Below are 17,146 nucleotides of genomic sequence, written 5' to 3'. Positions count from 1 at the left end.
CACCTTAATAAAATTCAATTTAAAGGTATTTGATACTGAAATAATTTTTATTGTTAATTGCTTATTTATACATTGAAGTGTCATACTTCTTCAGTGCAGTAAATAGATATCGCTAGTGTTACCCTGAACTCCTCTCTACGAAAGTTGCTTTCCCTCACCCCTAAAGTCCATATGGATTTAGTGCAGATGACAGTCTTAAATGGGTAGGTTCCACTTCAGTAGATAGAATATAAATGCAAAGAATCTCCATATATACTTCATTTAGATTGATGAGATGTTAGCATTTTACTATTTTTGTTCTAAAAATTTTTCTGAATCATTTGAGTGTATACTGATACAATCAATGCTCCTTTAGCCCTGAACATTTCAGTGTTTTTCCTAAAGTCTTTAATGTGTATTTCCTAAAAAGCAAGGTTTCCCCCACCTCCCAGTACTGTGAGATTGGATTTAGTGGTGCTCTACAATTGAGCTATATATTCTTCAGGGGTTTTTTTGGAGACAAGGTCTTGCTAAATTGCACAGGTGGGAATCAAACTTGTGGACTTTCTGGCTCAGCCTCCGAGTGCTGGGATTACTGGCATGTGCTACCACATCCAGCTCAAGGTCATGTTTTTACATAGTTAGAGTACAATGGTCAAAACTCGTAACATTAGCACTGACAGTATAATATGTAGGACAGTCTCATGATGTCACTTTTATTCAGCTGTTGATAATTCTTTATCATGTTGTCCTCCAAATTGCCAAGGTTTGATCAGTGTGAGTCTCAGGGAGTTGAGTCTTTTGTCTTTTTGATACATTAAGTCCTTTTTGGGTGGAATTCATTTTTAGGTCTAAATGGTTTTCCCATGTTTATTGTGTAAACATTTGTACTTTTATTTCTCCATCCCTGAAATCAATAATACTATGTATCACTAATTTCTTTTAGAGGAGAATTAGAATTTAATAACCAAGGTCTGAACAGTTGATAGTATCTTGCTACTGATGCCATTGCTTTTAAGTTCTTGCAGCAGAGCTAGAAAATATAAGTACATATGTGTACTTATGTATCTTTCTATAAACCTTAGTCTTGCCTTAAACCCATACATTCACTCTGGTATCTCTTAATTCCAATTCACTATCATAGGGGTTTTGCTGTCCTCCCTTTTTATACATGTTATTTCATTCTGCATACAATGAGACAGGGCGTCAACTACAACAGTACATATTTATTCAGTCTTACACAGAAAATTGTTTTTGCTAAAAGGAAGTGAATGACATTAGTTGAAATACTGTGTTCAAAACTTCATTTCTTCTACGCTTTCTGTATGGTTGTTATTAATTTGGAAGTGTTTGATTCATTTGTATCACTCCTTAAGGCCTACATCATTTCTTCTTCTCACCTACTCACCTCCCCCAGCACACACACTGCCCCCTTTTCTCTGCTTTTCTTTTCTCATTCTCCTTCCTCCTTTTTTTCTTGCCATTCATTTTCCTTTTGTTTCTCTTTACATGTATAATACCTTAACATAGAATGTTGTATAAAAAACTTAGAAAAATTACATCCTCTCTTACCCCTCTTAATTCCCTTTGTCCTTTCCAGGCATTTCAGCCTGCTACCTGTATTCTCTCTATTTCTTTTTGCATAATAGAGTGGGTACATGCATATTTATTCCTTACACAAAGAGTAAAATACTATAAATACTGTTGCGCTTTTCACTTGTGCTCATAGTTACAAGCAATTGTCCTGTTTCTTGTATATCAGATTGGACTCCATTGTCTATAATTTATTCAAATACTTACGTATGAGGATATACATCCCAATACCTGCGATTAAACTGCTGCAATGCATAAGCTTTTGAAAATTACTATGTGTTTTGTGGTGCACGTTTATATTCTTTGTGGGAAGTTGATACATGTACACAATGCATCTTAATTCCTTTTTTCAAATTTCCTTCTCCCTGCAACCATGTATTAATCCCCTTCCTTTTTGCTTGCTTTTGTTGGGTAGATGTTTGCAGTACCTAATGTCAGGAAAACGAATGCACTTTGGACCATAATGTTGGGTGAGATAAAGCACATGAACTTGAATATTATGTGATTTTTCTTATATGAGGACCCTGGAGTATATTTAGCAAAATAAAACATAGATAAAAGTAGGGAGATACATTTTTCTCAAAAGGGAAAGGGATCAAGAAATGGACAAAGTGGGGGAAAAGGGGGATGAAAAGGAGAATTAAGATGTGTTACGTACATGTATCAGTTCCACAAGGAATGTAATGCATAACCTTGTGCAGATGTATTTTCAGCACAAGCCACTAGAAACATGAATTGCCAGGCTCAACAGTATATAGTTAGTTCTTAAGATGTGCACCAAGATGCGTGTGCAGTACAGGAGTGCCCATTTCCCCACAGCTACACCTATAAGTTATGTTGGCAATATTTCAATCTTTGCCATTGGAAAGTGAGAAAAGATTTTTCTATTTTAAGAAAATATAAGGATTCTATCCTCAGTTTTATTTTTTGTTTTTGCTTTACATTTCCATTGCTGACAATAGCCTAATAAAAGTAATCATTTTGCTCTTTTGTGATTATACATTTTTCAAATTCTTTGAGGAAATATTCTCTGTGTTGCTGTTTGCTTTTTCATTTTATTTTTATAATATTTTTTTTCCTCCTTCCTGCAGTACTGGTAATTGAACCCAGGATCTTGAACATTCTAAGCTCTAAGTGTATCTGTGGTGTGCCATTTTAAAAAAATATTACTTAGTGAAATGCAGTTTATACTGGTATTTCTCAAATACTCTTTTGGCTGCTAGATCTTGATAGTGTTTTGTACTGTGCCATCTGGCTCACCTTTGTTTTTGCACATACATTTGAGGGTGCAAACATAATTTTGTTGGTGTTCTTTGTTACCTGCTGCCTCTGGACTCTCTCTTTTTTTTGGTACCAGGGATCGAACGCGTGACCTTTTGTGGCGGAACCATTGAGCTAAATCCCCAGCCCATGGACTGTCTTCATGCTTTCTGTGCAAACTTGGGTCTTTTGGCAGTAGAGGCAGTCCCCAACCTAAAATGTTTTCAGTTGAGAATTTGCTGCAGAAGTGATATCTGTAGGAAGTATATTGTGAATCTTGTGCTGCTCCTAGGCTAGTGATAATGCATTAAAATGCTCGTGATCCTGGGGCAGGGACAGTGAGCCACAGTTCCATTCCACCATACAATCATGAGGGCCAACAACTGATAATTTATATTGGACTGTGTTACCAGGATTTTTTTTGTTGTTTTTTTGTTATAGTTTTTTTCCCCCTTTTTTGTGATATTGGGGATCAAACTCAGGACCTTGCATTTGTGAGTCGTGTGGTGCTACTGAGCAAATCCTTGTCCCTTTGTTTTTGTTTTTAATGTAGTGTTTTAAAATCTCATCATATAAAACATCCATCTCTGTGTGTATATGAGATTCAACACTTCTTTACAAAATAGGCTTTGAGTTAAAATATTTGCTGTGTGACCTTATTTAGGGTAGGTGAGGCTGCGTGTTGATTTTTGTTTTGTTTTGTTTTTTGAGATGAGTCTGTGTTGTGCAAACAGGTCTTGAACTCATGGTCTCAATCTTCCCACCTCACCTCAGCCTCCTGAATGCTAGACCTACAGGTATGCGCCACCATGTTGGCCAAATGCATTTTTGACATTCAGTATTTTCAATTGATAGTTTTTTTGGGGGGACAATTCCATCATAAGTTAGCATCTGCACTTAGGTGTGTTGTGGGTTTTTTGTTTTGTTTTGTTTTTTTAACCAGGGATCAAACTTAGGTGCATTAACTTACGTTTTGGGGTCTGGTTTATACTTTTTCTGTGTTTCACTGAGAAAGGTCATGGGGTTAACCTTCCCCACTATTTTTTAATCTAGTTTCCAGAAGGAGAAGGCAAAGAGGATGATTTGCATATCTCTTTCATATCAAAGTCCTTATTCTGTTTCATTTTTCTATTACTAATTTGAGGAAGGAAGGGAGACAAATTTATATTCCGTCTACTATTTTTAATTAAGAACCAGGCTAGTTATTTTTAACTCTTTTCAAGATCATGTCTCTATATTTTAGGTTTTATTTTTATAGCGGCTCTTTTAAGTCTTCCAAAGACTTCTTTAACCTGTGTTGTCAGTGCCAAACATGACATGATCTATTATATTTTAGCCTCTCTTCAGAAAAGCTTTCATTTTTTACACTGCTCGGTCTTTTAAAAATTCCCCATTATTTTAATACTTTTTTTCATTGGTAGAAACTTTTGACAATTTTTTTTTTTTCTGGTACTGGGGATTGAACTCAGGTCCTTGTGCTTGCAAGGCAGGTGCTGGAACCACTGAGCTAAATCCCTGGATCAACTTTTGATAAGCTGTACCATGTTTTATAATCACATTTACATTTTAATCTCCATTTTATCAAGTTTGTGTGATTTGTCATAATTTTAAAAATAATATCAGCTTTATTATTTTGATTTGATTACATAAGTGATAGTTACCCATTATACTTAGTATGGAAATTAAAAGCTTTCTGAAGTTTTCTGCCTCCCTAATCCAAGGTAAATACTGTTAGTGTTTTGGTAGTAAAATTTTCATACATTCATAAAACCCAAATAAACAGTGTTGTTTAAGCTATTTGGCTGCAGTTGACCCAAATACTCCCCTAAAAGTAATGTTAATAATAGAAGCTTATTATATATAAGTAGGAAGGCTGGAAGTAGCAGTTGTAGGATTTACAGCAATTTATCAAAGTGAGATTTTTAAATTAGCATCTTATCTTGGCTTTATTCATGTTGCCAAAGGATAATTCTCACAGCTCCAGTCATGCCTTCCTCAGATAACTATCTTCAAAGGCAGAAAGCAAGAAAATGCATTGCTTCTTCAATTTTTCATTTCATGGAAAAAGCAAACTTTACTAACTTTATTAGCAGATTTTTACTTCCTATTGGTCAGGTTCCTTGGTCATAGCTTAGCTGCAAGGGAGGCTAAGATAGAGTGCTTCTGACACTTTTTCTTCTATATAAAGAGCTAGCCTGAAAATAGCAAGAATGGTGGGTGTTATACTTTGTATATAGCTTCGTGCCCTCATAGATGGAGCCTTTGGGTGGTTATGATCTCGAGCGTATGATACTAATTCACTGATGAGTTTAACACTAAATGTGACAATGGGAGGTGAAGCCTGGTTGAAGGAAGTGGCTCATTGGGGTAATGGCCAGGCACTATTGTTATACCGCCCTCCTGGATCACTCTGCTTCCTGCTGCTATCCCATGAGATGTTTCTCCTCTACCATGCCTCCTTGTTTTGGAACTGTTCAACTATGGACTGAAACCTCTACAAGATGTGAGCCAAAATAAACCCCTTCCTTAAGCTATAGGTGTTAGGTGTGGTGTCTCAGTGACAGAAAATAAGACAATGGGCACTGGTTTTTGGATAGATAACCTACAATATCTATCACATATTGTACATCATTGGGCCAGTATCATTTGTGCTAATTTTATGGTGTGATCATTTTTTGAAAAGAATTCCTTCTTTGCTTATCATACCCAAACCCTCTTATTAAGAATTGGTACCTCACCTTTCACTGGGCTGATATAATTGATTGTGTAGAGTAGAAGTTTAGTCATTGATTTATTGGCTCATGTTACCAATAAATATCTGAATCTTGCTTTTCTTGCTTATATTATAGTAGAAGTCCTGTTAAACCCACAGACATGGACCTAATTTCAGCTTTTGAAAGATTGTGTAATCTGTGGTGTATCTATATCACATTTCCCCCAACCATATATTGTTTAATTTTTGGCTTCTTGAGACAAGGTCTTGTTCAGGGCTGGCCTTGAACTTACTGTGTAGCTGATACTGGCCTTGAACTTGAGGGATCCTCCTGCTTCAGTCTCCTGAGTGCTGAGATTTCAGGCATGTATATAACCATCCATGCCTGGCCCTTCACCATATTCTTATTGATGAACATTTTCCTTGTTTCTAGTGTTTTTCCAGTATAACTAGCACCATTATAAACCTTTTACATTTCTCCTTATATTTTGAGGATTTACTTAGATTATAGCTATAGTGACCCACACTAAGTTAAAGGGATATTGTCATACATGTATAAATCCACATATCTCAGAAGTACAGATTAGTGTCTTCACTAGTGATAGGTGTTCACTTGTTTGTTCATTTGGTCAATAAATATATGCCATTGTTTGGCACATGGTGCTAGAGTGAAAAGTTCCTCCATGGAGTTTGGAGTCTACTGGAAGACACAAATACAATAATTGTACAAATTATTGTAGAAACTAATTTTTTATTTGTTCATTACCTGTTATAACAAATACAAAAATGTGAACAACAGTATAGAAATAATAGGTAATGAGCATTGTAAAGGCAATTAGAGTAAGTAGATGGAATATCATAGGAAGTTCTATGTTAGATTGGGTGATCAGAGTAAATTTCTGAATAGCAGACCTCTGGGCCATGACTTTAGTTAAGGAGCAAGTTAAAATAGTATCTATGGAAAGAGTTTCATGAAGAAGGAACAGTAGTTGTGTGAAGATCACTAGCTGAGCAGTGTGGATAAGTGGAATGGAATGTGATCAGAAGTAGCAGTCAGGACTAGATTACATTAGGTCTTGTCAGCTGTTATAAGAACTTTGGTATGCTGTTAACTAAATGCTCTTAGTTCTTGAAACTTTTAATGGATGTAAAGTGATATGCCATTACTTAGCTTATATAAATATAAACTTTATATCTATAGTAGTATTTTGAACATCTTTGCATATATATTATACATGTATGTATTTATTATTTGTTATTTTGTATTAGTATTCTGCATATTTATATCTTTAGCCCATTTTTCTGTTAGGCTGGTTTTTTACTATTGTTTTCTAAATTATAGTATATTTTCTCCTCCATGAACTTTTTGAACTCTAACATACGTAGTTCATACAGGTTTATGACTATTTTATCTGCATGAATTGCTACTTTTTCTTTATATAATGTCTATTCTGTTAATGGCTTTTTTTTTTTTTTTTAAGACAGGGTCTCACTATGTATTTGAGACTGACCTGGAACTCATTATGTAGCCCAGGCTGGTCTCGAACTCACAGCAGTCCTCCTGCCTCAGCCTCCCAAGTGCTGGTATTACAGACATGCACCACCATGCCTGGCTGTTAATGGCTTTTTAATAGTATATGTACATTGGCTGAAAGTAGCAAAAAGAAGAGGTTATGCCACTTAGCAGCATGATTTAGGGCAAATTTCTTAACCTCTGTAACTTTGATTTCTCATCTGTAAAATGTAGATTGTAGGCACCTACCTCATTTGATTGTTACAAGGATTACGTTGTCTCTAAAATGCTTAGAACAGTACCTTACACATTGTATTCTACAAGTGTCTGTTACGCAGTCCAAATATCCTTCACTTGTTGAATTAAAAAAAAAATCCAGATAGAGGAATATTCAGAGAGGACTCAAACTTTAACAAGAATTTTGCTAAACTGATTTTGCTTTGTACTGTGGAGACTCTTTTCTTTTTCTGGAGGGGTGGGTGTGTTATTTTTCTCTCAGACAAAATACCTGACACTCCAATTTAGAAGGGTATGGGTTTATTTGGTTGACAGTTCTTAGAGGTTTCAGTCCATAGTTGGCTTGCTCCAAAATGAGAATGGTAAACAGACATCACAGAGGAGAAGCAATGTGGTGCACACAACATAGCAAAGGCAACAAGAAGAGGTTTTGAAAGCATCTTTCTGTCCCTTTTATCTTAGACTACTTAGGGTGGGTAGCACTCACATCCTTAACGCTAGTGCCCTTGAGCCTAGCATTACATCATGAATCAATTCCAGCTTCACACGTTCTAGATCAAACCTATGAACATATGAGGCTTTGGGGGGACATCCAGGCTGCCCCTGGCCCCTCAGTGATTCATGTACATTCTTTTACATAAAAGGCATTCAGTCCATCTCTAATAGTTGCTGAAGTCCTAACAGTTTCAGCATTGCTGAAAAGTCCAAGTCCAAAGTCTCCTCTGAGATTTAAGGCAAACTCTTACCTGTAAGCCCTTCTACAAATGAAAAGAAAGTCAAATGCTTACAATATTCAATGGCACAAGATAGACATCACCATTCCAAAAGGTGTAAACAGGAGGATACAGAGGAACAAGACCAAAGTAGGGCCAAAATCCAGCAGGCCAAACATTACATTCCACATTTCTGCTTCCAGCATAATAGGCAGTCTGGCAAGTTGTGAGCTCCAAGGGTCTTGGGTGGCTCCATCCCATGGCACTATGGTGGTTGTAGGTGGTTGTAGCTCCCATGGCTTCCTTCATGAACTGGCTCTGCTCCCTTGCAGTTTTCCTCAAAGGATCCACTCTCCTGGCTTCTCCAGACTTCTGGGGTCTCCACTGCACCTTCATCTTTACACAGTTTCACAATTGGCTTCTCAGGAACACCTGCCTGGCCTCCCAGGCATTCTGAAACCTGGGTGGAAGCTTTCCTGACCCCACAACTCTTACATTCTACATGTGCCCCAAACAGGCACTGCATGGATGATGCCAAGGTGTGCTGCCAGCTGGAGCAGTAGTAACCAGTCTTCCCTCTCTTGGCTGTAGGAATTCAATGCTTGTGAACCAAATCCTGAGGAACAACACCCCTAAACCACTGTTTCAGAACAACTTCCCTAGGCTGCCACCATTCTGGAACATGGTGCAAAGGTTGGAGTCCTGCTGTTTCCTGTGATGCCCTCAGGCCATCTTTTTTCTTCTGTTCTTCCTCAGCAATCAAAATCTCTGCTCTGTTTTTGCAATCCATAGTTTTACTGGTGCTTCTTTTCTGGCCAAACTCAAAACATTTTAAATCATTCTGCTGGGTTCTTTGCTCTTTATTCTCAATATAAATTTGGCTAAAAGCACCCAACAGTAGCCATGCCACTGCCTCAGTATTTGACTGTCTTGAAATCTCTTCTGCAAGGTGAATTAGTCCACCACCCCTACTTTTAGTTTCAGGCAGTCTCTGGACGTGAACAAAATGCAGACAAACTTTCTGTCAAGCCATGACACATATCATCTGGAGTCCAATAGCCAATGCAGTCCTTCTTCCTAGCAGAAACTTCCCTAGCCTGGTATTTACAAGCTTTCCAGTCTTCTGAGCTCTGACCAGAATCTCCCATACAGAACAGCCTAAGGTGTTCCAGCACTGCTTACATAGCCCATGTCTTTGGATCTTTAATCTTCTCCTTCCCATAAGCCAGTTCCAAAGACTTTTGAGCCACATGGTCAGGTACTGTCACAGCAGCACCCCACTTCTCTGGTAGCAAATTTGTGGGGAAATGATGATTCTTTTTTTATACACACTTCTTTTACTCTAGAAGCTTTTGTGGAATATAGTTTTATGAAACTGTGTAGGTGTGTATATTTATCCAATTCCAATAGATAAGTGTATTCCCTTCAATCTACAGACAGAAAATTCATTTTTCTTTAACTTCTCCTGGAACTCTTGTGATTTTTTTTTTTTAATGAGAAATGTCCTTTAATGGGAAATGTTATGGGCAGTTTTCATCTTTTCCCTCATAAGAACCATCCTTTGCATGTTGCCTGCATGTTTTGAGATAAGCTTTAACTTGACCGTCAATGAATTGAAATCTAAATAGTGACCCTTCTCTGCTTTGATTTATCTATTAACTTTTAAGTGTAAAACCCATGGCTTGCGATTTATAATCAAGTTTCTTTAGATACTCCTGTTTGTTTAAGGTGGCTTCTGTGTCCTTCAGTGTTTTTCTTTGAGGAGGTTATAGTGGTTCTCTCAATTCTGTGTGTTCCTCCTCACTCTGGCTGCTGGTTTAGCATTCCACATTTGCCTCTGACTCCCCTCTCACTCTGAGCTAAACACCTGCTGTGTACCTCTAGTGCAACTCCACTACTTCTGAGAGGCATCTTGTGCTCTGTCTCATGATCCAGCAGTTCCCTAACAGAAGATGGTTTATCCATTATTGAGAATGATCTGTTCCTTTGACCCCTCAGATCTGGGCAGGAAGGAATCAGTCAATCTGTCAATTTCCCATTGATCCACAAGGGCCAGAGATGGAAAAAGGACTATTCTTGAGGTACAGTATGATATGATATCAACAACTTCTGTCCCTATCCTAAGGCACTTACACTTCTACAGGTCCCCAAGTCTTCATTTGGTCTGGAAAGGAAAATCTTAGGTTGTGTGTATCCAAAGAGATCTAAATAGATCTGAGGTTTAGCTCAGATACTCCATTCCTGCTTGAGAGAAGTGGTTGTGGTTTGGATAGGAGTTGAGATGGTTGAGTAGCAAGAACACAGTCACACTGCTATTTTCTCACAAATCTAATGTTGAGCTTTTGGATTGTTTGGTGGAGTCATTTTAGATAATTTGATGGACTATCTTTATATGACTTTTTCAAGAAATATTAATAAATTATACATTTTCTCCAACTTGAATGTCTGCAATTGTCTTTGGTTTTTCTTACATGAAAAAGGAAATTCTGGATAGTTATAAGTGACTCAACATTCTTAGGTTGCAGCATTTTGTTTTGTTTTTAAAACTCTACAGATATTCCTTACTTAGTTTTGGCATTTAAAATTGCAGTCAGGCCCACCCTTAATGTTTATAGGGCCTAAGACAAGAATTTAAAAGATCTAGACGCTATTTAAGATAGTTTAATGAGACTAGTAAATTTTAAATACTGTATATTCCATTTTCCTATCTTGGTAGATAAATTTTTATTATGTTTGAAAGAACATATCAAACTGGTTTTTATGTGACAAAGTGCAAAATAGTAGATGACTGAATTTAATTATTGTTCATATGTGAGTGTTCAATAGCAATGTTTGCATGAGTAATAAAGATATATATATCTTTAATATTTCTCTTCCTTTTGTTCAGTTCTCTCAGGAATCCTACTAATTTTGATATATTCTTCATATATATAGCTATATTCCATTGTTTATATCCTTTTTTGTCATTTCAGATATTTATCTGAAAGGATTTTCTTAAGTTTGTCTTGCTTTCATTCCAGCAAAATTGTTTCATTCTAAGAAAAAATTTCTCATTTCTTTTCTGTTGGCAGTAATACAAAATATACACGTTTATATTTATTTTATCAAAATATTCAAATTATTTTTGTTTTTTAAAGCTGTCTAAAATATTTGAAATTATTTGTTAAAATTTTTAAAATATGAGTATAAATACTGTCAATTTTAAATAAAATTTATTTTTTTGAAAAATTATTGAAATTTCAAAATTCCTTAAATGAAATTATTAAATGGTTTATATAAATATACTATACATTTCTAATAGTCAAAGTTAATCTTATTGTTAATATGAAGATTCAGCATCACACTTCACACAATACTTCTATAACTAGGTACAGATTTTTGTTTGTTTTTTGAGACAGGATCTTCCTATGTAGGTCAGGCTGGCATTAACCTCATATGTAGCCTGGGTTGACCTTGAACTTGCAGCAGTCCTCCTGCCTCTGCCTCCAAAGTGCTGGTATTACAGGTGTAGGCTGTCACACCTGGCTGCTATACACAAATTTAAGAATGACAATGAGTTGATGTTGCAAACTGTTGATCTTTGAGAACCTGATGCAAATACTTTCTTATGTATCTTTTAAAAATCTGGTCTTATTTGATCTCTTTTAACCTTGACTTGGAGTGCTACTTTTCTTTCTTGACCCTGTCTATTTAAAGAAACCAGATGAGTTGTCTTGTAAGATGATCGTTTTCTGAATTTGTCTGATGATTTAACTTGTTTCTCTGTCCTTAACCAATTTATATTCACGAATGAAATTTAGCCTAAAGTCTTGGCTCCAATCGTGAAACTTTTTTTTTTTTTTTTTTTTTTTTTTTGAGACAGGGTCTCACTATGTAATTGAGACTGACCTGGAACTCACTATGTAGCCCAGGCTGGTCTCGAACTCACAGCGATCCTCCTTCCTCAGCCTCCCAAGTGCTGGGATTATAGGCATGCGCCACCATGCCTGGCCTATGTTAAACTTCTTAATGCTTCATGGCTAGTGCTCTGCATGTGGCATAAGGTCTCATCAGTGAGAATGTGGTATCCAGCTTGATCACCTGGTGATGTCAGACCTCACCATTGTAGCAATGTACTTTTCCTTTACAACAAGTAAGTGCTGTATGGGGTGATTCTTTGGTTCTGTGCCAATATCCTCTTCTCCAGCAACCCTTTTCCTAAAGTTGTAGCATCCTTGCCTGAACTATTTCACTGAAATTTGTAGGGTTTCCAATTTCATATTGTTAGGATCTATGCAGAGAAAATAATTATTCTGCATGACTATAATATAATATAAAATATAATACTGTGTGTACATTCTTAATAGGACATATTCTAAGAACAACAACAAAACTCCAAGAGATCTTAAACCTTGCTAAAAAGTTTTACTGCTGATAGTAAATTGGAATTGGAATTATCAACCAAGAATTTCACTGCCCAAGGAAAAAAATGCAAACCTAACATCAAACCTTCAGAAAGATATAAATATGAATTCTAAATGGCTATATAAACTTATGTAAAATATTTAAGCATATTTTCTAGTTTTTCCCACTGAAAGAGCCTAAAGCAAATGATGCCCCCACTGTAATGAGAAGATGCATGTGTGCAGCTGAGGGTGTCTGGAGAGACCCACCCACCAATCCACCATCCTGAAACCTGAGTGGGCCTCAGAGCTCCCTCGTGGTATAGAAGAAATCTGGTCCATTAACTGTGCTCCCCTCTTAATTATTCCCCACTTCTCTCTTCTCTTACTTCCATGTTACAGCAACAAGAAAATAACTAAGCTAAGACACTGGTTTAACATAGGAAAATTTACCAATATAACTCCACAATTAGTAGATTAAAGGAGAAAATTTAAGAATAGCAGAGAATTTCCTTATTCTGTTAGGGAGCATCAGTAAAAATTTATAACTCATTATATTTCATTAGGAAAAATTTAAAATGAGCCAAAGAAAAATTTCCCATTTCCATTTTTTTTACTGGAGGTCTTAGAGAAGGCACTAAATCTGAAAGTAATGATGCACAGGAGTAGGAAATAAATTTGTCACTATTTGCAGATAGTAGAATTGTGATCTTAGAATATAGTAGGGCTCCTTCATTCAAATTCAAATGTACACTACCTATAGGAGATGAACTTTCAATACAAAAACAGGTTTAAAACAAATAGATGAAAAGAGGTATAACATGCAAACAGATGGGTTGGGCATACAAATAAATATCAATAAGCCTGGCAAAACTAGTACTATGAATTAAAGTTACAAGGTAATTTCACACATAGTTTGCAAACCTTAAAAAAATACTAAAAATTAGAATCAATCAATAAATAGATAAATAAATAAACAGAACCAACCAAGATATATCATGTAAAGATACAAATTCCCAATGATGAATGTCATCATATTGTATACCTAAAATGTACCAATAAACTTAATGAAAAACAAAAAGCAAAGAACAATTAGAATCCAGTAACACATTAAAGCAGTAATAGTCCATGCCCTAGTTGGGTTCATATTAGGATTACAGGGATAGTCACTAAGAAAAAAATCATATCTAAACAGATTATTAGAAAAAACAAGAAGAATGATAGGCTATATTTAAAGACATATATAAACAATTAAAATTCAACATTAATTCTTGACTTCCCTCCCCCATTAAGTTCACGGGTACATTTAAAGCAAACAATACAGTTACATTTATCATTGGGACCTTGAGCCTTTACATGATATGTCTTGGTTCTTATCTTTTCCCCATACCCTGCCTTCCCTTCACCCCCTCACCTTTCCCTTTTTAGAAAGACTTTGTTTCCATTTTTTTCCTTTTTTCACATTTTTATTTTTCCTTATGTCTTTTCCCTTCCCCTTCCCACTTCTCCTTTAATGATTTTCTTCCTATTTCACACTATCAATTATATCATTTGAACCATATTTACACTTTTAATTTTTCACACCAGAGGAACTATTTGGTATTTGCTTAAGTGTGACCTATTTATTTCACTTAAGAGGATAAACTCAATGTGCATCAATTTAGCTATAAATGTCTTTAGTTTCTCATTCTTTATGGCTGAGTAGTACTCCATTTTATAGAAAAACCATATCTTTATCTAGTCTCCAGTTGATGGGCATTTGGGTTGTTTCCAAGTTTTAGCTATTACAAACTGTGCTGCCATAAACATGTGTGTACATGTATTACTGTGGTATGATACCTTTAATTCTTTTGGGAATATATCCAGCAGAGGGATGGCTGGGTCAAATGGAACCTCTAGTCACAGCTCTTTGAGGTATCTCCATATCGATTTCCATAGTGGTTGCACCAGTCTGCACTCCCACCAACAATGGAGAAGTGTTCCTTTCTCCCCACAGCCCAGCCAGCATTTGTTATGGGTTGATTTCTTGATAGCAGCAATTCTTTCTAGGGTAAGGTGGAATCTAAGTGTTGTTCATCAGCATCTCTTGAAAGACCAGTAATGCTGAACATTTTTATGTATATTTATTTGCTGATTGTACTTGTTTGTCTGAGAAATGTGTTCATTTCAGATGCCCATTTTTTAATTGGGTGGGGTCTGATTTTTTGAGTTATTTATATATTTTACATAGTAGCACTTTGTCTGAAGAGTACCTGGTGAAATATATTTCCCATATTGTAGGTTGTCTCTTGGCTCTGTTGATGGTTAGTCTTGTACTCCAACAACTTTTTAATATGATGAAATCCCAGATGATGATGCTTTGTTCAGGTTCTCATACTATTGAAGATTTGTTCATAAAGTATTTTCCTATGCCAATGTCTTCGAGAGTTCTACCTATTTACCAGTAAGTTTAGTGTTTCTGTTTTGATATTTAGATCTTTAATCCACTTGGATTTAGTTTAGTGCATGGTGAAAGTTAGGGATCCAGTTTTAATCTTTGGCAAGTTGAAATACAGTTTTTCCAACACCATTTACTAAAGAGGCTATGTTTCCTCCATTGAGGATGGTTGACTCCTTTGTCAAAGATAAGGTAGCTGAGTATGTCTGGTGTTGTTTCTGCATCTTCAAATCTATTCCACTGATCCTTGGGTCTGTTTCTTTTCCAGGAACATGCTGTTTTTATCACAGTGGCTTTGTAGTATAGTTTGAAGTTGGGGATTGTGATACCCCCTGCCATGTCTTGTTGCCTAGAATGGCTTTTACTATTCTAGGTCTCTTTTTGTTCCAAATGAATTTTTGATTGTTTTCTCTAGTTCTGTGAAATATACCATTGAAATCAGGATTACACTGAATTTGTATAGCAGTTTTGGTAGTACAGCCACTTTCACTATATTGGTTCTTCTTATACAGAAGCAAGGGATATCTTTCCATTTTCTTATATCCTCTTTGATGTTTTTTTCAGAGGGCTGTAGTTCTCAATGTAGAGATCTTTTGCTTCCTTTGTTAGATTGATTCCTGAATATTTCATTTTTTGGTATGCTATTGTAAAAGGTATTATTTCTCTAATTTCTCTTTCAGGGATTCTGTTATTTGTGTACAAGAAGGCTATTGAGTTTTGAGTGTTGATCTTGTATCCAGCTGCTCTGGTGTATCTGTCAATTAAGTCTAGAAGTCTTTTGGCAGAGTTTTTTGGGTCTTCTATGTAGAGTAACATAATCATCAGCTAATAGTGTCAATTTAACTTCTTCCTTTCATATCATAATGGCTTTAATTATTTCTCTTGTCTAATTGCTGTGGCTAATGTTTCTAGAATGATATTGAACAGGAGTGGTTATAGTGGACATTCTTGTGTTGTTCCTGATGTTAGCATGAAGATTTTCAGTGTTTGACCATTTAGTATGATATTGGCTATTGACTTTTCAGGTTGAGATAAAGACCATAAATTCTAATTTTCTATAGGGTTTTTATAACATGAATGGGTGTTGAATTTTGTCAAATGCTTTTTCTGCATCTATTGATATGATCATATGTGGTTTTTGTCCTTGACTCTGTTAGTATAGTGTGTATTACATTTATTGTTTTATGTATGTTGAACCATCCTTGAATCCCTGGGAAATATCCAACTTGGTCAGGGTCTATGATCTTCTTGATGATCTTCTGTATTCTGTCTGCCAGAATCTTAATGAGGATTTTTGCATCTATGTTCATTAGGGAGATTGGCCTGTCTTTCTCTTTTTTGGTTTGGTCTTTCCCTGGTTTGGTATCAAAGTAATACTTGCTTCCAGGAATGCATTCAGAAGTATTGCTTCCCTCTGATTTTATTCGAGAATTTAAAAAGTTGTGGTGACAGTTCTTCTCTAACTGTCTTGTAGAATTCAACAGTGAAGCCATCAGGACCTGGGATCTTCTTTGTTGGTAAATTTTTAATTACATTTTCAATTTCATTGAATTTAATTGGGGTATTTAGATTTTTTATATCTTTTTTGTTCAACTTTAGAAGTTCATATGTATCTAGAAATCTGTCCATTTCTTCTGTATTTTCCATTTTATTAGAGTACAGGTTTTCAAAGTAGGTTTTTCTAATTTCTCTTTCAGGTCTATGGATTGTTTTATGGATTAAGTGGGTTTCTTGTATACAGAATATTGTTGGATTTTGCTTCTTAATCCTTTCTTCCAACCTATTTCTTTTGATTGGTGAATTGAGGCCATTAGCATTGATAATTATAGCTGTTATATATTGACTTTTCATTGTCATGTTATTTTCTTGTTGTTGGTTCTTTTATTTTTTATTTTTCCCTCTCTCCCTTTAATTTCTTGCCTTGCCTTGTATATTTGCTCTTTTGCCCCTTATGGAGTTGTGGCTATCATTTTCTTTTTCCAGCATATTGTTTAGAAGTGTTTGGAGTGTCAGTTTTGTGTTCATAAAATTTCTCAGGTGTTCTTTTTCATGAAAGTATCTTATTTCTGCATCCATTTTGAAAGAGAGTTTTGCAGGATACATCAGTCTAGGTTGGAGGTTGTTTTCTTTTAGGGCTTGAATACTTCACTCCAAGCTCTCCCTGATTTGAGGGTTTGTGTTGAAAATTCTGCTGTGATTCTGATGGGCTTTCCTTTGCATATAATTTGTTTCTTTTATCTAACTGCTTATAACATTTTGTTCTGTTGGGTTTCTGGGATCTTGGTTATTATATGTCTAGGTGTAGATTTTTTTTATAAT

The sequence above is a fragment of the Fukomys damarensis genome, unplaced genomic scaffold (genome assembly GCF_012274545.1).
Source record: "Fukomys damarensis isolate Sample0158 unplaced genomic scaffold, DMR_v1.0_HiC HiC_scaffold_32, whole genome shotgun sequence".
Lineage (NCBI taxonomy): Eukaryota > Metazoa > Chordata > Mammalia > Rodentia > Bathyergidae > Fukomys > Fukomys damarensis.
The sequence above is the reverse complement of the archived record's forward strand: the minus strand, read 5'-3'. Positions refer to the sequence as shown.